This window comes from Eubalaena glacialis, chromosome 15 (genome assembly GCF_028564815.1).
Source record: "Eubalaena glacialis isolate mEubGla1 chromosome 15, mEubGla1.1.hap2.+ XY, whole genome shotgun sequence".
Taxonomy (NCBI): domain Eukaryota; kingdom Metazoa; phylum Chordata; class Mammalia; order Artiodactyla; family Balaenidae; genus Eubalaena; species Eubalaena glacialis.
Genome location: NC_083730.1, coordinates 35,607,297 through 35,630,384, shown reverse-complemented (window position 1 = coordinate 35,630,384; position 23,088 = coordinate 35,607,297). Strand labels below are relative to the sequence as shown.

Genomic DNA, 23,088 nt, shown 5'->3' with positions numbered 1-23,088 from the left:
ACCAAACCCAGCACCTTGTCCTGTCTCTGGTTCATTACATAGTAAGTGGAAATCAGCTTTCATCATCTTTTTCTCTGAGAAGAGAGACAGTCCTTGGGCAGCCTGACTTGAAACTAATGGGATTGTGGTATACTTCTTCCTCATCAGGAGACAGAGTCAAATTATTGTTTCTTCCAACTCCCTATGCTTAAAAAAAGAAAAGCAAATCTATAAGATAAATAAGCAAATAAAACAATATAACCTATGTAGATAAAACAAAATTCATGTGGTGGTTGGGGGATTTGTGTGTAATTTGTATGTCTCAGTCCTCTATTCTAAACTGAAGAATAATCAGGATTGACTCCAGGCTTTGAAGAGTGAGGGCATGGTGCTCTGGGGAGGGTCACTGTACGACCTCCAGGAGCATAGAGGATGGAGACCTCTCTGAGGTGCTGGTAGGGCTGCAGACAACGAGAAGGGGAGATCACCTGTGGAGTTTCCTCTGACTCCTGATTGCACATTTCTTAAGGCAGGACAAAGGAAATGCATCACGTCTCAGTTTTGAAAATATTTGAGGTTTGGATTTCAAAGCACTAAAGTTTTTATTTAATTTTATTTTTTAATTTTCAGTTTTCTTAATATGGACAGTTTTTCTCCCTAGAGAACCTAGGTTCCAGTAGCACGAGGCAGAAAAAGGCTTCTTTAGAGGGTTATTTCTGCTCTTTTTACCTAGAACAGGGCAACAGAGATTGGGGGGGAGGAGGTGGTGGCAGGTCACGTGTAATTCTTATTATTGGACTGATGATATAACAGGCAGATCCAAGCAGGCATTTTGGGGCTCACAAGGAGAGAATGTTTCTCGTGGCATCTCACCTGAGTGGCTTACTGGAAACTTTATCTCCTCCTCTGAGTGCTGTGTTAAGTAATAACCAGGAGCTTGGATGATCACTTCCAGCCATCAAACCCTGACCAGGTGTTTTTCCTTTTACCATCTGTCTTTGCAGCCTCATCCTCATCTTTTTGGTGTTCTGCGTTCCTTGAATTGACAGGTAGTTTATATATGATATCACAGATAATTTGTTTTGGGGTCTGATCTCAGCTTAACATTTTGGTTAGCATCTTCTTATATCACCATTTTGGTTGTTTATAGAGGCAACCTTTATTTCAGAGATGCACATACCTACTTACATATAATAAATAGGTTCTGACTAATAACACAAGTAATTTTACATCTAATAAGTCTACACGTATTACTCTATACTCAGAAATGTGACATCCTTAAAATGTGTCATTGTAGAAGAAGCAGAAGCCTGCACAACTTGAGGATTTTTTTTCACACAGCCCTCTAAACCACAGCAAGGAAATTTATTTAAAATAATTTATTTTTTGGTATATACCTTCTAGTTTATACAGTGCTTTCATGTATAGTATATTGACTGTTTTCCCTGAAAAAATCATTGTGGGAGGCAGGATATGTTTACTCATAATTAATAATAAAGAAACTGAGTCTCAGAAATTAAACAGCTAGTCTATGGTTACATTGCTGGAAACTGCCTAGCATACCCAGCTTTGATTCCCCAGGCTAGTTTCTCATTCTGTCACATCTCTTCTACATTCTTACAGGCATAGACTGTCAATGCATAACTGAAATCAGTTTGGGGGCCATATGGAAGGAAAGGAAGCATAGGTCCCTATTATTGCCTTCATTGAATAACTGCTTATGTCTGTGTCCCCTTCCATGCTCCCTGAAGAAAAAGGGAAAAGAAAAAAAAGGATAGTATTTTATTCATCTCATGCATGACACATGGTAGGTACTACAAGTATAGAGTATGGGATTGTAGCCCAGATTCTTTTTTACATTAAAAGATTTTAAAAATTAATATATGAATACATACTCATTATAAAAAAATTTCAAGCTACAGACAAGATATATAGAATAAAAAATTTACAATCTTTTCTCCATTAAAAGAATGCCAGTATAATGTTACATAGTATGGATGAAACATGATTTAACCATTGAGCTTGCCACCATTTTTTCCTATGTGACAAAAAATGCAGTACATATGCATTGTGTGACATGCACACACATTTGTGACATTCTCATGTCACAAGAATGTGACATTCTCATGCATTTGTCTTTGTGTACATGTGCAAGTATTTTGGTAGATTTCTAGAACCAGAATTTCAGGATCAAATAATAAGTTCATAAGTAACATTGATAAATAATATTAAATTGCCTCCTGAAAAGCTATATCCATTTATAATACCACTCACTTCCCATATCCCTGTGAATACTGGATTTTGTCAGTCTTTAAAACTTCTGTCAGTGTAGTCTTGTCTTTCACAGCAATTTTTCCTAAGACCTTAAGCAATGTTTTTATTTTATCCTGTAAGCAAAATCTATAAACTGGGTTTATAAATCAAACTTCAGAAGAATATGAAGATCAAAGAGGGAATGAACGTGAAGTGTGATTGTTGCATATTTTCATGGAAACTCAGACTAGAATCACATTCACAAATGTGGCCTAAAACACTGTTTTCAATAACTCAGAGATTAAATTCTTCCTCTTCCAAGGTTGTTTGTGGGATATAGATTGTAAAGCTTTTAGAAGCATGAAGACCTCACATGCCCCATCTCCATGCCATAGACACACAATCATTAACACAGCATTATGGAGCAGGCGCTGAAGTGGGACTGTGGCACCTGTCTCAGTTTACTCCAGTTTCTTTTGTGCCCTAGGAATAAGCCCTCATTGTCCATGTGGAGTTTGCTGAGCACTGAGAGTACTCTTGAGAGTTCTTAATAGGACCATGCAGTCCTCTCTGAGAAATGCCAGAGTAAGCTAAAAATGCTGATGTTAGATGAGTGCTTCTGCTTCTTATCTGAAAATGTTGGTGTTATGTGACCATAGTCATGAGTGGGGCACCATAGCTTGCTCTGAAATTTAATTTAGAAGCCTTCTATGCTGCATAGGATCCTGACATTCCGCTTCCGCAAAGAGGAGGAAGTGGGGTAAGGGATGTTGACGTGTACTTTTAGTATGCATGGGCCACTATTTTGGATTTTTCATGGAGGGAATTTTCTAGTTGTGACTCGATGTGACAGATGAGACTGTGACTCTAGCCCATTCTCTGGCTCGGGTGGATGCAGGGAATGCCCTCTATTATTGCTCATTGAAGAGGCTAACACAAGACAAGTTCTTTTTGTGTTAGCCCATCAGCGGTTATTTATGGAGCGTATCTTTTGTGATCAATCCTGTGCTAGATGTGGGAATTAAAGGAAAAATTAAGAAACAACCTCTGCCCCAGACTATTTTGTACAAAACAGTTGGTAAACTCTTTAACATTTTGCTAGAATGGCTGGTATAGGTCAGAGTTGTTCTTCATCTCCTCTCTCTGGTATTACCATTGTTACCAATCTAGTTTAAGTTAGAATTGATTTTCTTAAGTCTGTAGACTCCGTTTGTAGCTTCCTTTTACTCTAAAATATATACACTGCTGCAATATTAATCTGTATGTAACTTCTGCTCAAAAGGCTTCAAAGGCTACCCAGTTACCCACAGTTTAAAGTCCAAATTCTTAACACTTTAATTCAAGGGTATGCATTATTTGATTCTCACCACACTTTCTAGTTCTTACCTTTTACTACTTTTGTCCTCCAGTTTGTTACTCTTTCCATGTTATCTTCCTTGCAGTTCTACCAACACTTTCCCTCTCATTTTTCTGGAGAGTCCTTACCTCAAGGTTCATCAAAAACATTGTCATTTTCATGAAGCATTTATTGATTACTTAAATAGCAATTCTTCCTCTCATTTCTATATTCCTACAGCACTTGGTTTGCAAGTCTCGTGATACCTAAACTCATGCTGCCCTTATGTATAGGCAATGGCAGAGGGTAAATACCCAAAGGGAAAAATAAAGTGTTCTTCTTTGTATCTTCTTCCCAACAGCAGTGATTGGTATATTCTAAAGAGGAATCTTAAATAAATTAATGATTTTTAAACTGTAGAAATACAAAAGAGAGAGCTATCAGTATAAGTTGAGATAATTAGAAGAGATGTAAACATGAGATTGGATTTTTCAGAATTCCTTATGTGGTCAGCCATCCAGTTTCCCTGTCTGGGAAACCCTGTGGTGTTGTGTTTGGAGTTATTTGAAGTCTTTCTTAAGAATGCTTGGAGCCAAGGTAGCCAAAATCTTATTCTACTAAATGTGGCACTTAATATTACAGCGTACTGGATGGGATCTGTTTGCAATTTGTTTTAGGCCTCAGCACAACTGCATAACATTTTTTGGGCTCATTTAATACAGTGGGGTTTCTCATTTTCAAAGAGACTCATTAAAAATATTAAGCTATTAAGTGTCTACAAGGTGATTGTGTGGCTGTAATTACAAATGTTCTCATCATGGTAGACATTTAGACAAAGGACCATTCCCACCTTCACAGGTCAGATTTTGCTTTTAGCTTTTCCTCCCAGATATAACTACGTTAAGTTTCAACTTTGTCTTTTTCAGAAAAAAAAAAAAAAGTTCTCATAACGTTTACTATTTGTGAAGAGGAGACTTGATTTACTTGAGGGAAGGTTACAGCTTCATATGAACTCCCAGGAGATTTCTCCTCTTCTCTAGTGCACCAAGTTTCAGAGAGGACAACTGTGGACTTCCCATATACTCAAGGGTAGGCATTTTCCAGAATGTTCCCAATGCTACCCAGAACATTGCTCAAATCAGCAGGAGCAGAAGGCAAGTTAGGGAACATAGCAACATCCAGATGAGCCTCTGGATGTCCCTCTAAGCCAGAGCACTTGGAGACAGCACAGATTCCTAGTGCACTTCAAGCACACCCCTGCCTCGGGGCCTTTGTATTGCAGTTCCTTCTACCTAGAATGCTCCTCCAGATACCTGTGTAGTTAACTTTCTCACTTCATTCTGCTCTCTGCCCTGATGTGACCTTATCAGACAGTGCTTTCCTGACTGACCCAAATAAATTGGCATCCCACTTCCCATCCCACCCCTACTTCCAGAATCCCACACTTTATCCCATTTGTCCTGCTTAATTCCTCTTCACAGTACTTACCGCCACTTGACATAATATACATTTACTTTTTTTTTTTTTAATTCTCTATCTCCACCTATTAGAAGCTACACTCCAGAAATGCAGGTTTGTTTGTTTGTTTTCAAATTACTGTATCCCTAGGGTTTTGAACAATACCTGGCACATATTAGGCACTAAATATATATGTACTGAATGAAAAAACTGTTCTTTAAGGCACAGGAAAATAATATAGTTTTAGTGTTCAAGAAGATCTTAGAGATTATTTAGTGCAAACCTTTCTCTTTGCAGAGAGAGAAACTGAAGACCAGAGAGGTGGTGTGACCCCCTGAGGCAACACAGTGATCAGTGGTAAAGCTGGGACCTATCCCTGCAGACCTGACTTCCTCCAGACCACACCCTGCCCCACATGGTCATCCCAACTCCACATGAGGTGCTCTCTCTCATTTTAAACCTTTTGACAAGGAAAATGAAAAGCCAGCTTCCTTTTAAGGAAATATAATCAAGATGGGTGTTGGGGGTTTGATTATTTGCTAGGACAAAGAACAAGTCCCACATAATTGAGGACCCAAGGATAAACCTTCTGTATCTCCTCAGAGTATTTAATGCACAGTGTTGTTGTTATTGTAACCAAGCAATTGAACAAGCAGGAAGCTACTGAGAAATCAATATCTTTCCCTGCTTAATAATGGCATATCATTTTGTAAAATAGAACTCTGCAGCATGGTGGCAGCTGATGCCATTTGTTCTTAATGGTGACATTCTGTGCAGTGTAACAACACATCACACATAGTTAGCAGATGCTGAGTCCCTCCTAACAGGTTGATAGAAAAGTTTACCAAGAAACATACACTATTCTGAATGGCTTGATCAGATCCACTCAGGCACAAGAAGTTGTGAATGTTTTACAAAATGATGTTCATTTTACAAAATGGGGTATCACATTTTCTTTGGAACTGGAATCAAATTAACCCAGCCCCCTCAGCCCTGATGATGCCTCTGTGAAGCTCGACACATGTGAATTCCTGCGTAAACTTTCTCCTTCCTTTTTGTGGTTCTTGGGGGTATTTCTGTGCCTGTGATTACCCCCTTCCCTCTTTTTACCAATTCATGTCTTTTCTGTTCTTCACAACCCTATTCAAACTCACATTTGACAGTTGTTTTCCTCAGACTGATTCATAATTCCTTTACGTTGCTCCTGCATCTCATTCTCACACATTCTGTAGCTACTCTGTTCATACTGCATTCATCCCTATTCTTGTTTGTGAGTGTTCTTTTGCTGTCATGTGAGTGGGGAAGGATAGAAGGAAAAGATAAGATAGTGTCCTTCTCTCCAGTAGTTGACAAGCTTCTTGTAAGGGAAGTCTAACAGTCATGAATCAATTAAAGGACAATTAATGGTAAATAGTGTAGCATTGATGAGGTGTTTCCCTGTCATGCATGTGAAGGCATATGGTTTTGTAGAAAAAACATGAAATTTGGTGTCTAAATCTGTATTTAAACTTTCTCCCACTACTAGCTGTACAACCTCGGACAAGTTACTTTTTCTGAGAAATTAATCTTGGCCTCAGCCCAAGGACCCTTGCTACTGTTGTGCCTCTAGTTGGATCCAGGTTCTCCAGGGGCAGGAGCTGCAGGAACTTTCCCAATTCTTGTTACCACTGGGTATCCCATGGGGATAATGATGAAAAACAAACAATAGCCTATCAACAGTAACCTGAAGGGCACCAGGAAATCCTCCATATTTACAAAAGTTTCTCTCGAGTCAACCCCTGAAAATGTACCCTTAGATATTGATTCCTTCAACCTAAGCACTTTCACCTTTGTGAGAATCCTCTTTTAAAATAAATATATCCTTGAGTTTTAGAGACTTTTTCTATACACCTTACAGGTAGATATACCCATAGCTTGAGGCTTGTTGCCTACAGAGTACTGGAAGTAAGGGATAGGAGTTGGATGATCCAGAAAGGCAAGGAAAAGAAAGTCACCTCTGGTTAAAATAGTTTCTCTCTTTTTCATTCACAATTTTGTTCAAAACTCTTCCTACATATAGGAATTGTTTACAGAGCCACATGACTTGCTTTAATGCCCTTAATTAGGGTGAACAAGAAAAAAAATTCTTATGTGTATTTGGGGGTTTGAATTCTTTATTACAGGAACTTTTATTTTTTAAAGTAATTTTTCTTAGAAAGGGTTTAGTACTTTTTCCAAGTTTTAGAAATGTCAGCCTTGCTTAAATGGAATCCATAATCGACACATGACACAATCACTTCTAAATATTTACTAAGAGGTCACCTCAGAAAATAACTGGCTACTCTCAACACAAGGTTTGCAAATGACCCAAGACAAACTGGTTTTTCCCTCTGTAAAGGTGTGGGTTTAATACAACACGAGGGATAATGGGGTTCAATCTAGTATAAAACCAGCACAGGCAAAAGAGCCTGATGCTTTGCTACCAGGAAAAAAATCCTGTCAATCCTGATGACTAAATTAAAATGAAGATCCACATTGTCACATTGGTAAAATGGCTTATCTGCCTGCTCCTATCATTCTTCACAAGTGTTAGAGTGTAGGATGAACTGGGAACCAGATGTTTGAAAAGAAAGACACAAATGCAATTTTCTCCTATTGTCGAAGTTTCATTGCAAATCTCCCCAAAACAGGGATTGTCCCTGCTGGAGCCAGAAGCCCAATTATCATTTCTAGAGAACAAGAACAGAAGGGCTCAAATCACAGGCTTTTTCCAAACACACCCTCTCTACCTCACCTTGTGTTCTCTACTCTGAAGTTTTTCCCATCATCAACATCTAACATAGTTATTGGGGGCATGAGAGTGCTTGGCTGGGCCCACAATGGTCTAGGAATTTTAAAAAAATCGATCAGCTGGTTATACATTTAAATAATGCTACATTATTCAGATCCTGTAAAATTTTCACAGCACTCCTAAATACCTTATGTCATGTATTCCTCCCAGTTGCTCTGTGAGTTAGCCAGGACAAGAAAAAAATGACAGAATGTGGAAGACTGTGAGTAGAGATCATTGTCTCTTCTCCACCCCTCCCCTCTTCTTATTATTGAGGAACCTGAGACGGAGAAGGGAAGTAACCTGTCTGGAGTCACACAGACAGGACTAAAATCAGATGTCCCAACTCTCAGCCCAGCTGTTAGTGTTGAAAAATGATAGAGGCAAGCAGAAAAACAGGCAGGTGACATATGTATATAAATAAATTACGTTGATTTGTGGTTAAAGGAAAAAGGAGCTTACTTCAGAAATATCACAGCCTGAGTGGCTTAAACAGCAAACATTTATTTCTCTCACTTCTGGAGAATGGGAAGTCCAAGATCAGGGAATAGACATATCCAGTGTCTGGTGAGGGCCTGCTTCCTGCCTTGTAGAAAGCTCTCTTTTTGTTGCAGCTCTTTCCTGACCTCATCTAATCTCAATTACCTACCTTAGGTCTCACCTCTTAATATCATCACACTTGTGGGTAGGGTTTCAACATTAAATTCGGGGGATGGGGGCAGGGTAGAACACACATTCAGTCCATAACAGGGACTTCAGAATCTCAGATGAGGAAGGTGAGGGTAGCTTTATATTCTGAAGAAAATTGCCAAATGTTTTTAATCCACATACTCCTACCCCACTGTAGAGAAAAAAGCGTTTAATCCTTCTGCATTTTAAATGCCTATCCCCAAATGTGTAAGGAAAAATGCATGCAGATGTGTGTGCAGTGGGAGGTGGACTCATGTAAACGCCCACTGATCGTGCCCCCACAAAGTTGCTGGGTAACTGAGCAGCTCCTTGATGCTATATTGACTCTATTTAAGGTAGGTAGAGGCTCCACCTCCTGGCTCTCCTGGGAGTTTGGGAAAGACAAGGCATAATATTTTCCCAGCATTCTCTTTGATTCCTCCTCTCTATGATCACTTTTCAGTGTAGACTCTGGGTTTCCCCCTTGGCAAACATACACACACCACGTGGAGAATGATGATGTCTGCAGTGAATTGGATTCTTTTACTGGCCATTTACTAGCTCTATAACTTGTGCAAGTTACTGTCCCAGTTTGCCTTATTTTTTTCATCTGGAAATTTTGGAAGGTAATATTGGGCTGGCCAAAAAGTTCGTTCGGGTTTGTACATACGCTGTTCCTGAAAACCTGAACAAACTTTTTGGCCAACCCAATACCTTTCTCATTGGGTGGCTTTGAAGAATACATATGTTAGGTATGTGTAGTGGACATTTGTCATATTTTCTGGCTCCCCAGAACTTTTTAAAGCCTTCACTATGTTTGGGGAATGTGCAACCTTACTAGTACTTCCTCCTAGAGAAGAAGCTAAGAACTCATGTCCCAGTCTTCATGGAAACAAAATCACAAGCTCTATCACTTAACTGTATTCTTGAGACTGATTTAGAAAAGAGTAACTTGAGGGAAGAGGTTACAGTGGGTTCTACTATTTGTTGGCAGGGTTGGTTACTGAGCCTGTCTTTGTGGGTCACTGGTGACTTTAAAATCAAATTTCTGGCCTAAAATTGATATCAGTGCAAGTAATATTTATGGTTTCTGGTGGTTCTTATCAGCTAACATATTGGTTAACCTAATATAGTCTCTTTTTAACCCTGGGTTGAGTTATATTTTCCTTGTTTCCTGAAGATGTGTATATGTGTATATGAGTGTGTGTGTATGTGTGTTCCCTTCTAGAGTCCAGAGGCCAGTCCATTTGGATTTATATCAGAGAGTATGATGTTGGAGACTTTCATTGTTTGATTTTACCCAAAAGGAGTCTTAAGAGTCCTTGACTTAAACTGACTGTCTCTGTGGACTTGCCAATTTGGGTTTTCATTTTCTTAATCACTGCAAATTGGATTTTGGTCTTCTTTCCCATGCTGGCTTTCAAGGTTTTGAGGCTTTTCTTCTAGAATGATTAGTGTGTATATTCTAATTTGGATCCTTGAATCTACCATTTCACTAAAATTTCTTTATGTGTTTTATAGCTCCAGTGCCAGGACAGTTTCAATTCCCTGGTTCCATCTGCACAGACTTTAATCCCGTTGGGGTAAAATCTTCTGTTCTTCTTGGGAGCCCTTGATTCAAGTCTATAATAGTGGGCTTTAGGAAGAAATGTGCCTTTAGAGACAACTGTGATAATCAGAGCAGTTCAGATCCTACTTGTATGTGAGACAAATATTTCCCTGGCCACCAACCTGGTGCCACTCAAGGTGGTATAGGTAATACATCATTCAATTTTAGTACCTTTTCACATGCTGGACCCTGGAAGTATAAGATGATAAAGCACAGTCTCTGTCTGCCCTCAAAGAGGTCATAGTCTGAAAGGAGAGACACATAAATAAATTAATAATGCAGTGATAGGATGCACAGAGGTCTAACCTGAAGAGCAGATGTAAGGAGAGGTCAGTAAAGGCTCTCTGGAGAAAATTTTTGAATGGAAGCTTAAAAATAAATAGACATTTGCTAAGGGAAGAAGGGTAGCAAAGATATGTCAGGGAGGTAGAGTTGGGGAGACCAGTATTACTCAAAATGAACAGATATGAAGTGACCTATTTAGTTAGGAAACTACAAGCAGTGCTCAGGATTAAAGCAGAAGGCAGGGAGTGGTCACAGAGGCTAGGGAGTTGATAAGGAAGACGATCGTGTAAAGGAGGAAAAGTTTTCCTTTATCCTGATCCTCTTAGAGTTCCTGACTGGGTCTGAAAATTAAACTGACAGGAGAGAAAGCATACAAATTTATTATATAAGTTTTACATGACCCAAGAGTCTTCATAAGGAAATGAAGACCCAAAGAAATGGTTAAACCTGAGTGTTTTTATGTTAGGTTTGATGACCAGTGGAAAGTTGAAGAAAGATATGGTAGGGCAAAGAGTATGAGCTAAGTGTAATAAATTCAGGAAAACTTAACAAGGCTTGTTTGTTCAGATTTCTCTCTGTGTCTCTTTGTCTTCAGAGATGTGTCCACTGGGGAAAAAATGCACAACCATAAGTTGAGAGTTATGTTTTATTTGGGAACCTTACTGAGGGCTATAGCCTAGGAGACAGCCTTTCAGATAGCTCTGAGGAACTGTTCCAAAGAAGTAAGGGAGGAGCCAGGATATATAGGAGTTTTTGATGAAAAAAAAAAAAATGTAGCTGAACATCAAAAGATTACTGCTAATCACAAAATACAGAAATCTCAACTTAATGATTTTAGTGCTTTCCTGTGTATGGGAAGATGCAAGAGTCTGGGTTCATTGAAATTATTCCTTTGATATCTTAACTATTTAGGGCCAGTAACCTGTTTTTCTCCATCCTGCATCCCCCTGAGGGCACCACTGGGGTGGCTGCAGTGGCTAATGGCTGCAACATTATTTACTGAAATGGCAGGCAACATTTTTTGTCCACAGTGCCTCCTCTTGGTCATAAATTCAACCAAGGTTTGGGAAGCATTTTTTTTTTTTTAAACATCTTTATTGAAGTATAATTGTTTTACAATGGTGTGTTAGTTTCTGCTTTATAACAAAGTGAATCAGTTATACATATACATATGTTCCCATATCTCTTCCCTCTTGCATCTCCCTCCCTCCCACCCTCCCTATCCCACCCCTCTAGGTGGTCACAAAGCACCGAGCTGATCTCCCTGTGCTATGCGGCTGCTTCCCACTAGCTATTTTACATTTGGTAGTGTATATATGTCCATGACACTCTCTCATTTGTCCCACTGCAATAGGAAGGCTCATTCCTAGACCAGGTGAGGATTCTGTTGATAACTCAATATGTTAATTTTTGGATTAAGCTGTTTTTGATAACCTAAAATGCTCTGGGTCACCTGTCTTACTAAGTCTATTATGATCCAGGACATGTTTTCCCTTGATGCTTCTTCCCATATCTAGAGTTAAAGTATTACGATTATTCTATCTACATAGAATACATGACTGACTGTCTCAAGACATTTAGCCATCAATAATTTTGTTGGAGGCCTAGTTACACATTTGATAATGCAAGAGACACCAATCTTATAAAATAGACAGAATGTAAGTAATACACTTAATAACATTAATAAAGTCATAGTACAGCAGAGCGAGGCACAAGGCATAAATAATTTGAAAATAAAAAGAGAGGTCAAATTAAAACAATGGTTAGTATAACTAGTTGTAATCTGGTTGGTTAAGCCATCACATCCACAGGGGAGCCAGCTGGAGAAGCCAAATTCTGGATAGATCAGGTAGAGAGAAAAAGATAATTGTTTCATCATTGTTTACAAAGTATACTTTATCAAATTGTTGTAGGTCACAGTTAATATAAGAGGAAAGATTTTTCTGGAAAACGAAGTTTAAAAGCCAGTATATTTCAAGAAAAAAGTCATAAAATTATAAATCATATTTATCAGTTCTTTAGTCCCGTATAATTTATTAAACAATATTTATTCATTCAACCAAAGTGACAATAAAAGATCTTTAAGGCAAATACTGATCATTTAGAAGGCAGAGAAACTCACACTCTGTTATCAAAAGTAGGTCAACATTCTAAGAAAACGTTGTTCTCTTAACAGAAAGAGAAAACCAAACTCTAGTCCTGCACCAGCCCACTCTCAATAACAAAATTCATTTACCTAATTAAATTCAATCCAAATCCAGCCTGACCAGGAATAAAACTCAGGACTCCCTTCCTACAAACCTTCCTCAACTTTCTGCATCTATATTAGTTTATCTCTTATTTTTCTTTCCCATTTAGAAATAACCAGCTTTAGGACAAAACCACTTTCTTTCCCCTTAACAAAATGTACTTCCATTCCTCCTACCTTCTTTTCCTGAAAACATACATTCTACTTTCTTTGAGTACTGAAATGTTTCTCTTATTATCCCTGTAGCTTTAATTACATATATTATAATTTTAACCCTTAAAAATCTTAATGTCTAGTGAAACCTGAGAAATGAGTAATTCTGAACTGTTTGTCATGCCAGTATTTCCTGATTGTCAAACTAAGCATATTCCATAACCTCTAGAAATGTATATCTTCTTATAGCAAAATTTCTTTCCTCAATGTGATACAAAATATGTGTCTAATAAACCCAAACATTTTTAGTTTCCCTCTCATAAGAAGACAAAGGTAGGTAAACTTAGACCTGTTTAACAGTCAATGTTCCAGTATTTTATCTTATTCAAAATGATCTGGATATTCAATAAATTCCATAATTTAACTTAACTTAGCAAAACTCTTTCAGGTTGCCAAAATTCTGGAGAAACTATTTTGGATAGACATACCCAAAATATAATTATTCCTAAAGAGTTCACCTGAAAAACTCTTATCTCATTTACCTCTATTTTATAACTTATGAAAATATCATCATACCAAAAAATTTTTTTTTCTGACAAACTCTGCAACAGAAACAACATAAACTTATTGACCCTCAGTAAACCTAGGTATAATACAGGTAACATCATATTGATGACTCCAAAGACATGTCCTCACCAATTAAACCAAAACCTAAGCTAACTTTAATACATATGTATAATGTACACACAGACAGACAAACAGACATAACTAGAGATCTCGTAGCTTCACTTTAAAACTTAGTTATTACACTATAAACTTTCTAGTTCATAAATAACTGTTGCAATAAGTTAAATTTATTTGCTCAGATGACTAAAGCTTTATTATTTGTGGAAAACACTTTTGAGATTTGTGTTTGTCCTTGATAAACCCTTAAGGAGGCTATGAATTAGATTTTGGGTGAGGGAATATTTCCAAGGTTTCAGTTTAAAAAGGCTTCCCCCCCCCCTCCTTTTTTTCTTTTGGTTTCAGGTTCTTAGGCTCAGCCTCAAGTCATTGTGGGCTATATTTACATTTCTGATTTGCAGAGATTTGCAAGACAAAGACAGTTGCTTTTAATTCCCCAAAGAACTGGTCTATTTCCTAAATAAAATTAAAAGATTGATTTGCCCAACTACATTTTCTTTAATTTGCTTTTTTGTATCAGTGAGAAGATTTGCAACTAAACTGAAAATCAAGAGTTCTAGGTTCTAGAACTTTAGGGCTCAATTTATCATGCTTTCAAAAGTTTGCACAAGGCACTCAACAAAGGCTCTCTTTCTGGGGGTGTCAGTTAAACCCAGAGCAGAAAAATCTCTATTATTGTTTTTATCAGCCCCTGAATATTATCTCCCAGTTTTTATTTCATATTGTGTGGGCTCATGTAACCCTATTGGTTTCCTTTAGTATGTTTAATTAATATCACCTGAGGGGCAGATTTATATACCCTGTCTTATAATACTAGGCAGGGGAAGCATTCCGCAGTGAGACGTAATGTCTATCCCACAATATAGTTAGACAAAAGTGATATAACCACTTTACATTTAAATATACCATTTTTTATAAACTTTCATCTCAATTCTATCAACTTTTATACCTTTAACTTTAGTTTCCACTAGGACCCCATCAATAAGCCTTAGTCTTACAATGAGTCCTAGAAGCTTTCCTTTTAATCTATTTTATCTATTTTTGTATAAAGGCTTTGGGGTTCCCAGTGAGGGGTTAAGCCAAGGGACTCAGGCCCTTTTCTTAATCTTTTAACTTGGTTAATTGGCCTAACTGTTGCCCCAAACAATTTCTGGCTAGGTACTTCAGTGTAATTTTCTTCCAGCTTAATATGTATATTATATATATATATATATATATATATATATATATATAAAATATATATTATATATAAAGGGGTAAATAGAGCAGACTTGTTTGGGGTCCTTTAATGTTAGGGACTGATAAGGGGTCCCTTTAGCCCATCTAACCTTAGGTAGTTTTGTATCAAAATCTTTTGTTTTAATCCTTTTAATATCTGTTTTATTTATCCCATTTCTTAATAGCTATCTAAAGATTTCTACCCTGTTGGGATGAGTCCCTTTAAAATTTTCACCTTTTTTGGGAAGAAGTCTCTTGATTTTTCCCTCAGCTTCTTCTTAATCAACGTAATTAACAATTAATCTGATGTTTTATTAGGATGCGTTAGACCCATTGAGGGAAAGCCCAGACCACAAATAAGGCTTCTCAAACCATTTTTTTGTTTGTTTGTTCGTTTGTTTTAAACTAAGGGAGTTCTCATGTTAGCCACTATATATATCGACCTTCTATTAATATTTTGTTTTTTTATAAGTACCAGTAAAACAGCTGGTTATAATGAGAGCTCTCTAAAAATTTACCAATTTAGAAGTTTCTCTAATTTAAAGGATCTATCATCTGGCCATTGATGGGTAGTATCTTAATAGTGACTCAAACCAAAAAGATGCAAGAGGCGTCCCCACAAGAGAATACAAAGGATGTAGCCTTCACAAGATCTAGAAAGTTTTCTCCCCAAAATAGTCTTCTTAGTGTCTTTCAACTGAGAATAACCTACTGAGTTGTTGCAGAAAGGGGGACCCCTTCCACGGCCCAAGAGTGAGCTCTTGTCTAACACTCAGAAATGAATTGTCCGAGGAGACACACGTGCTGACAAAGCAAGAGACTTTATTAGGAGGGGGAGCCTGGGCAGAGAGTAGCAGGGTAAGGGAACCCAGGAGAACTGCTCTGCCACATGGCTTACAGTCACCGGTTTTATGGTAATGGGGTTAGTTTCTGGGTTGTCTCTGGCCAATCATTCTGACTCAGGGTCCCTCCTGGTGGTGCACACATCACTCAGCCAAGATGGATCCCAGTGAGAAGGATTCTGGGAGGTTGTTAAGCCATGTGGACTGGTGTTTCCTCTCTCCTTTTGACCTTTCCCGAATTCTTCCGGTTGGTGGTAACTTGTTAGTTCCATGTTCCTTACCAGGACCTTCTGTTGTAAGATAACTCATGCAAGGGGTTACCATCTTGCTTGGCCAGGGTGGGTGATTTCAGTCAGTGGTTCCCCTCACAGAGTGTCTTTCAACTGAGGATAACCCAGGTACCTCTTCTTGAAACTAAGTTTCAAGGAAAACCTACTCATCCAGAGAGTAGCTTAACACCACCAAATAAAACTTAGGATCATCAGCCAATAATGGGAGGTCCAAGACCCAGGAAAGACCCACCCAAATTTGTCTGGACTCTCTGAGAAGGTGGACAGGCACAAAAAGTCTCTGCTGGTACCAAAGGTCTGGTTCCTTGTAGAGTTCAGCTGAAGGAAAGAAGTCTGCTCTGTGTCCCTTTGTTGGTCACCAAAATCATCGACTGGAAAAAAACAAGTGTAATCTAAATGTTGAGAGTTATGTTTATTCATGGACCCTACAGAGGACTATAGCCCAGGAGACAGCCTCTCAGATAGCTCTGAGGAACTCTTCCAAAGAGGTAAGGGAAGAATCAAGACATATAGGAGTTTTTGCTGGAAAAAAAAATGTATCAAACGTCAAAAGAATACTGCTAATCACAAAAAAACAGACAGCCGAACTTCACGATTTTAGTGCTTTCTATGCTTCGGAAGATCCAAGAGTCTGGGCTCACTGAAATTATTACTTTGATACGCATCTTAACTATCTAGGACAAGTATCCTATTTTACTCCATCCTGAATTCCCCTCAGGGAGCCACTGTGGTAGCTGCAGTGACTGATGGCTTGATGGCTGGCAACATTTGCTGTTTGTTTGCTGAAATGGCAGGCAGAAATTTTTAGTCCACATAAGGATGTTCCTTTTCTTCAGGTATAGGGAGGGAGGGTACCTCTCACATGAGGGTTTTAACACTTGCTTCAGGGGAAGGTCAGAAAGTCCTTCCTACACATGTTATTTCTCAAATTCCTTCAGCCTGAAATATTCAGTATGCCAAGGAGCCATATTTTGGTGTAGCATGCCCTGAAACCCATGAGAACAGAGGGCCTTTTTTTCTGATTGTGGGCACTGATACTGTGCTATGACTGTAGGCCTGAGCAACAGGCCAGGTTAGGGTGGACAGGCTGAGGTGATGGGCAGAGTTAAGGGGAGGCAACCATAGCATACTTCTTGCCCCTGAACTAGAGGTCGACCTTATTGAGAGTAGCTTCTTTTCTGTTCCACAGGTACCTCTCTAGACCTGGCTTACTGAGGATGCATACCTTTCCCCAGCAGGTATGACCCATTATCCACACCATGCCTTCTCTCCTTACTGAAATAAGAAACCCCTAGGGATAACCCACACCCAAGTCTGCAGCCTGTTTGTGTGACTTTGTCTTTTATACACTGGATAGCTTTTTTCCTGTATTCTTTTACTCTGAGGATACAAATATTCCTCATCATCCTTGAGGGCACAGGTGACAGTTCTACTACTAACATTAGCCACTTTCCCTGTAATCAGTGTTCTGATCCCCACTCTTGACAGTGTCTGAGTGATTTTTTCAGGTTCTCTTATGACTGGTTTGAGGGTCTTCTAATATGTTATACATTACCTCCCCCCTCCCCATCTAGGGGATTTCTCTACAATTCATGATACATTCTGGGCTTTTACATTTTATTAGGATCTGGGTAATCAAGTTTAATCCTCAGACTTTCAAGACTACCAGGGTAAAAATCAACTTTTCAATTATAACTGTGCTTTGACACTTGAATGAGTTCTCACTGCAGGAATGCCTTTGAAAAGAGATCTGGCTCATTATGATTGATAGATGAGTGGAGCTTCTCAGCAAGCTACTTCCTTCAGATGTTAATGGAAGGACTGTTCTCCCCTTTCTAAGAACCACTGACAATAATTGAGATAATCAGACATTGCAAAGATGGGAGCTGTGAACAAATGATCTCCTGAATAAGGGCAGCGGACAGCATATGGCCTCAGTACTTATACTGTGTGACCATGATCATCAAAGCTCTCTCTTCTATTTTAAAACTGAAGAAACTATCATCAGTAGATAAAACTGGATTTAATAGCAAGCCACTACAAGCTCATGATTTTCTGAACTGAGTATTTTTCTAAGGATAATCAGAAAAATAAATAGTCCAAGCTACTTTTATAGATTGTTCTACTTTGATACCATTTTGGAAAGCAGATCTCACAGAACAATCTAGTAAAATGGATATTGTTACAGGGGAAAATACCACCAAAACCCATCAGCCTTAGAATCTTCACTCTTGGCTTAAAATTGGTCAATCCTTTCTGATTGTTTTCCTCAGTTATTCCAGATTCCTCAGGGTTAAGAGCTAGAAAGGTTATATTGTAATGACATTTAATTGGCATTTTAAATAATGGGTTCATAGTTTAGGTCAAGATGTTTTATAATGGTTGTAATTTGGAAACAGGCAAAAGCAAATATTATACCTAACTGGTGGGATAGTTGGGCTGAGAACCCTTTGTGTCTAAACAGCCTTTCTATGAAGTAGGAATAACAGCACGAGTCACCATCCCCTCCTTTCTGTGACAATAAAAGACTTTCTACAAATGTTAATCAGGCTCCCAATGGTTCAAAGTTCATTTAAGATCTTTCACAATTATTTCTAACTCTAGACTCTCCTTTGAAAAACTTTTGCATATTAATAGTAAGTATTCCTACACTTCTGGAGGATATAGTATGTAAAGATATACTCTTTACATTATGAACTCATTGAAATATTAATTTTATACACAATTACAGTTACTATAGCAATCTCACATATGAGAAAATTGAGGCTCAGGCATGCGAATAACTTATGCAGCATCAGCCACCTAGTATGTGTCTGAGCTATGATTCAAATGCAGTTCTAATGGACACAAACGGCTCTTAATTCACAGAACAAGCTTCCATTCTCTAGCAGTATGTTAGTTAGTCTCTGCTATAGTGAGTGTTGCATGATTTTTCTTTATTAATTTAGGTTTGTTGTCCCAGTGATTACCTTCAAAATCTATGTGTTTAATAACCAGCTCTAGAATTTTACCAACAATTGACATTAAGCTCCTTGAAAACAACTGGATAATACTCTTTCCACGTTTTCTATCCTGGGCTTCATTTTCTCTTTAGTGAGTGTCCTGCACATTCTTGTTAGGACATAGTGTTCTTTAGAGGAAGAGACATACAAAATAGGTGTGGCAATCTCTGTCATTTACCAGTGTTATCTGATCTTAGTTGCTGCAGACGTCTAAGATTGTAGCATTACCAGGTATCAGCAGGAACACTACAGGGATTTCTCCATAATTGTCCCACTGACATTTGACTTGAAAAATCTGCTCAAGTTTATATTTAGATTGAGTATCAATAGTAAAGTAAACATAAAGGTATCACACTCAATAACTAGTGTACAATAAATTTATTTAAAAACAAACATAAACTTGAATTTCATTCCTTCTCCTAAAAAACCCTTTCTGAATTAAGACAAATGTTTTTATCTTTTGAGCATATTTTTGTTAACAAGGAATGAATGTAATATGCAGTGGAATGCATTTAATTTATTTTTTTCCCTTCAAGTTTGAAACACAAGTTGGAAGGGGCAATTGTCACAAGAGGACTTTCACTTCCAGGACATTGTCTGTGCATTCATTTTAAGAATGTGATGGATCATGTGAAACATTACAGTTTGTCTGAGGGATAAGGCCTAGTGGGAATCCACAAAGCCATTCATGCAGAAATGCTCTGGAGACCTATTTAGACCAACCTTGAATACATTCTATTTCTTTTGTCTTTGCCAGCTGCTCCTTTTTGAAGCCAGCCTTGTTGTTCTCAAAGAGCTTATTATTAAAATTGAGCTAAGTACAGCCCAGTTTTCACCATCTGTTAGAAGACAGATCACTGCTGGTGTGTTTACAAACTACCTCATACATTCTTTATCACCAGCATATACTTTAGGAATAATATAGATATATCTTTTCTTGACTATTTTTATTAAAACATATTGGGTGAAAATATGGCATTCTGCTTGGTCAACATTTGGTGTAAAGAATCAAAAGGGAAAATATTTAAGTTGTTCCTGGTGGCTGATATATAGGTATCTTTACAAGTTGTAAACAATAGCCAAACCGAGTGACTATCCTTGTGTAATCACAGCATTTTAGCATTTGTGTGTGGTGTCTGGGTTCTAGGGACCTTTTGGATCCACCCATATGATGCTCAGACATCAGTTTGATGAAAAGCCAGCCTACAATATCTATATATTTTGTTATTTTAACGAAAAATATTATGAGTAATCAACTATCATTTTTCCAGGAATGTGTTTACAAAAAAGAATATTCCAATCACATGTATAGTCTGCTTAATCAGGATTAACCATTTTATACTTAGATTATCAGTTTCCAAAGAAATGAGGTACAATGAAATCAATGTCCACTAAAATGTTGTGGAATATCATTGACAACATGATTAACATTCTAAAGACTTTCCAAAGCTTTAGGATCATTCTAAACATAAATTTAATTACCCAGAATATTAGATAGAAACAGGAAAGATGTGGGAGTTGGGTTGTATTTACTTATTTTATGACATATCCTGGAAGTTTTCTTTTTCTCTTAATGAATTCATCAGATCAAGTTTGTGACTTGATTGTAAAAGCTAAGTTACACAAGAACAAAGTCAGATATTTGGACTCTAGTTCAGGCAGAGATATTGGTGTGAGAAAAATTCAGATTTATCTTAAGATATAGGTGATTTGGAGCCCCTAAAACAAAATGTCTTCTTTGATGGTCACAAGTGCTTATGAAAGATAGTAAACATAAAGTTTTCCAAGGACAAACACCAGTGAAAACAACTGTTGCTGTTTTATGCATTATCCATGAGGAAGAGAGAAATGCCTTACAATAAGAAATGCTTCTCCTGCTTCCCCCACCCTTGCCTCTTACAAGCCAATTTAATCAACATTTTCAGGGAACCAGTACCTATTCAGATGTTCAGTTTAAATACATCTTCTGTATAATGTGTTCAAAAGCCTAATGTATCTTTTGGAGTGACCATTCTTTGAATTATCCCAAGCCATTTTACTTTTAGCAATGGCAATACTTCACTTTAACTTTAGAAACATTTTCCCATCGTTTCTCTCGTTAGGTTTTGTAAATTATCTTGACGCACTGTGGGATAGCGTTATAATTTCCATGCACTGGTGAAAAAGCAAACAAACAAAAAGTGAGTCTCTGAATTCAGTACAAGAAAGAAAGAAGTGTTTGAGAATCCACTGGGTGAGAAAAAGACATGTTGGCCAGCCAGAGAGAAATAATCACATCATTACCATTTTCTAAATGACCCAAAACAATGAAACTGGGCATTAAAATGCATTATACATGTGTCTTTTTCTTTAAGCTACATGTTGGGTATTCTTTTTATTATTATTTTTTCAACAACATTTTAAGGAGCAAATATTTCAGACACTATTCTCTTCACTGGAATGGTCACCACCTGTGTTGCTGTTTCAGGTGGGAGAGCCCTACTATGGTCACTCATTCCACCCATGAGCACCAGCATGGGGATGCCTCTCCACCATTGCATTGAGGTCCAAGGTCCCCATTTAAATAAAATTTTTTAAAAAGAGGCTTAATTTTCCCTGTTGGAAATAGGGAACATCTTCTCATCCTTCTCTTTTGTTAGAGCATATACCTTAGAAAACTTGTAAGTTCTTTCTCTGTCTCTTTGAAATGTATGTAAAAATTTCTAGAAACTAAATAAGCCCCTTGCCAGATTTATAACCCAGGAGTGTCTTTCTTAAGGGTCTGGGAGCTATCTCTTTGAAAAGTAAACATCAACAGAGATAGTACCCCTATTTTTCAGTTGCTGTGGGATGGTAAGAGCCTAGCTTCAGTGGGCACGGGGCTCCAAGTTGCAAAACTACCTCTCGTCAAAAAGATATGAGAAGTTTATTTTTCCTTTGTATAAATCAATTAAATAACATGGATGGTCACTCCAATTACCAGGTAAATTTAGGGTAAGTTTGTGTGTAATAAATGGTACTTTTGTGCCCTCTTATTTGAGGACTAATTGTTGTTTATCTAGAGACCATGTAGGTAGTAGGTTGTATTTACCTGGTTATAAATGGGTAAGACTTCTTTCTGTCTTGCAGTCTCTCAGAGTACTGCCTGTGATGTGCATGACATTCTGGTTTAATGCTTTTTCAATAAACTCTTTTCTCTACAACTTTTCTCGAGAGGTTTTCTGGGTTGGAAGAAAATTTTGTTTTTAATTAATAATTTCCCCAACTGTTTAACTTGTAACTTTGGGGCTTTGTGAGGAAACATCCTCATTAGATGATAAAGTAATGTGGTGAGAAACAATTCAGGTCAGAGCAGGCACTATTCTCACTCCAACTAAAAGGGGACTCTTGGCTGACTGGCGGAAATTCTGGGTGGAGGCACTAATTCCCACTTAAGTGAAAATGGCAATACTGACTAGCAAGTTCTCCTCAATTCGATCCCTTCCCTGGACATTTAAAAAATGTCCCTCATACGTGACCTCTACTCAGTCTACTTGTCCAGGCAGTTACCAGACTGTGGACTCTATTCTAAGAAAACTCTCCTGGATTGGTTTCCAGACTTCTGGACATGTCCATCCAAGACTAGCACCTATTCCTCAAAACATTCCTTTCTTTACTCCACAATTGCTTTCAAATGGCTTTTCAAAGAGAGTTAATAGTCAATTAACCTATTTCTAACACAGGAATAGAGACACAGATGTAGAGAACGGACGTGTGGACACAGGGCGTGAAGGGGAGGGTGGGACGAATTGGGAGATTAAGATTGACACATATATACAACCATGTGTAAAGTAGACAGCTAGTGGGAACCTGCTGTATAGCACAGGGAGCTCAGCTCGGTGCTCTGTGATGACTAGATGGGTGGGATGGGGAAGTGGGAGAAAGATCCAAGAGGGAGGGGATATATGTATGCATATAGCTGATTCACTTTGTTGTACAGCAGAAACTAACACAACATGGTAAAGCAATTATACTCCAATTTAAAAAAATGCTAAATCCCCCCCCCCCCAGAACTCAAACCCTTAACAGCATGATTTTTTGAGGCTTTATTTTTCAAAATTCAATAGGACCATGAAGATGGTGAGGTGGTGGTAGTGGTGGTGTTGGGGAGGATATGGTGATTTCTCCAAGTACAGATAAATAATAAACAAAATTAAACAACATTGAAGTGTGTATGTTTCAAATATATTTGACTTTACCAACACTTTTTCAAGTGCATTTAGTTTATTGCTTCA

The 23,088-nt window shown here is 38.0% G+C and overlaps 1 long non-coding RNA gene across 1 annotated transcript in view; it reads left to right on the top strand.

Annotated features, from left to right (window-relative positions):
• Nucleotides 1-5,429: 5,429 nt before the first annotated feature.
• Nucleotides 5,430-23,088, top strand: part of LOC133075996 (uncharacterized) — a 74,790-nt gene continuing 57,131 nt past the window's right edge. The window contains exons 1-2 of the long non-coding RNA XR_009697440.1: nt 5,430-5,465; nt 17,023-17,071. This is a non-coding gene — a long non-coding RNA (uncharacterized LOC133075996). The remainder of the gene's footprint in view (nt 5,466-17,022; nt 17,072-23,088) is intronic.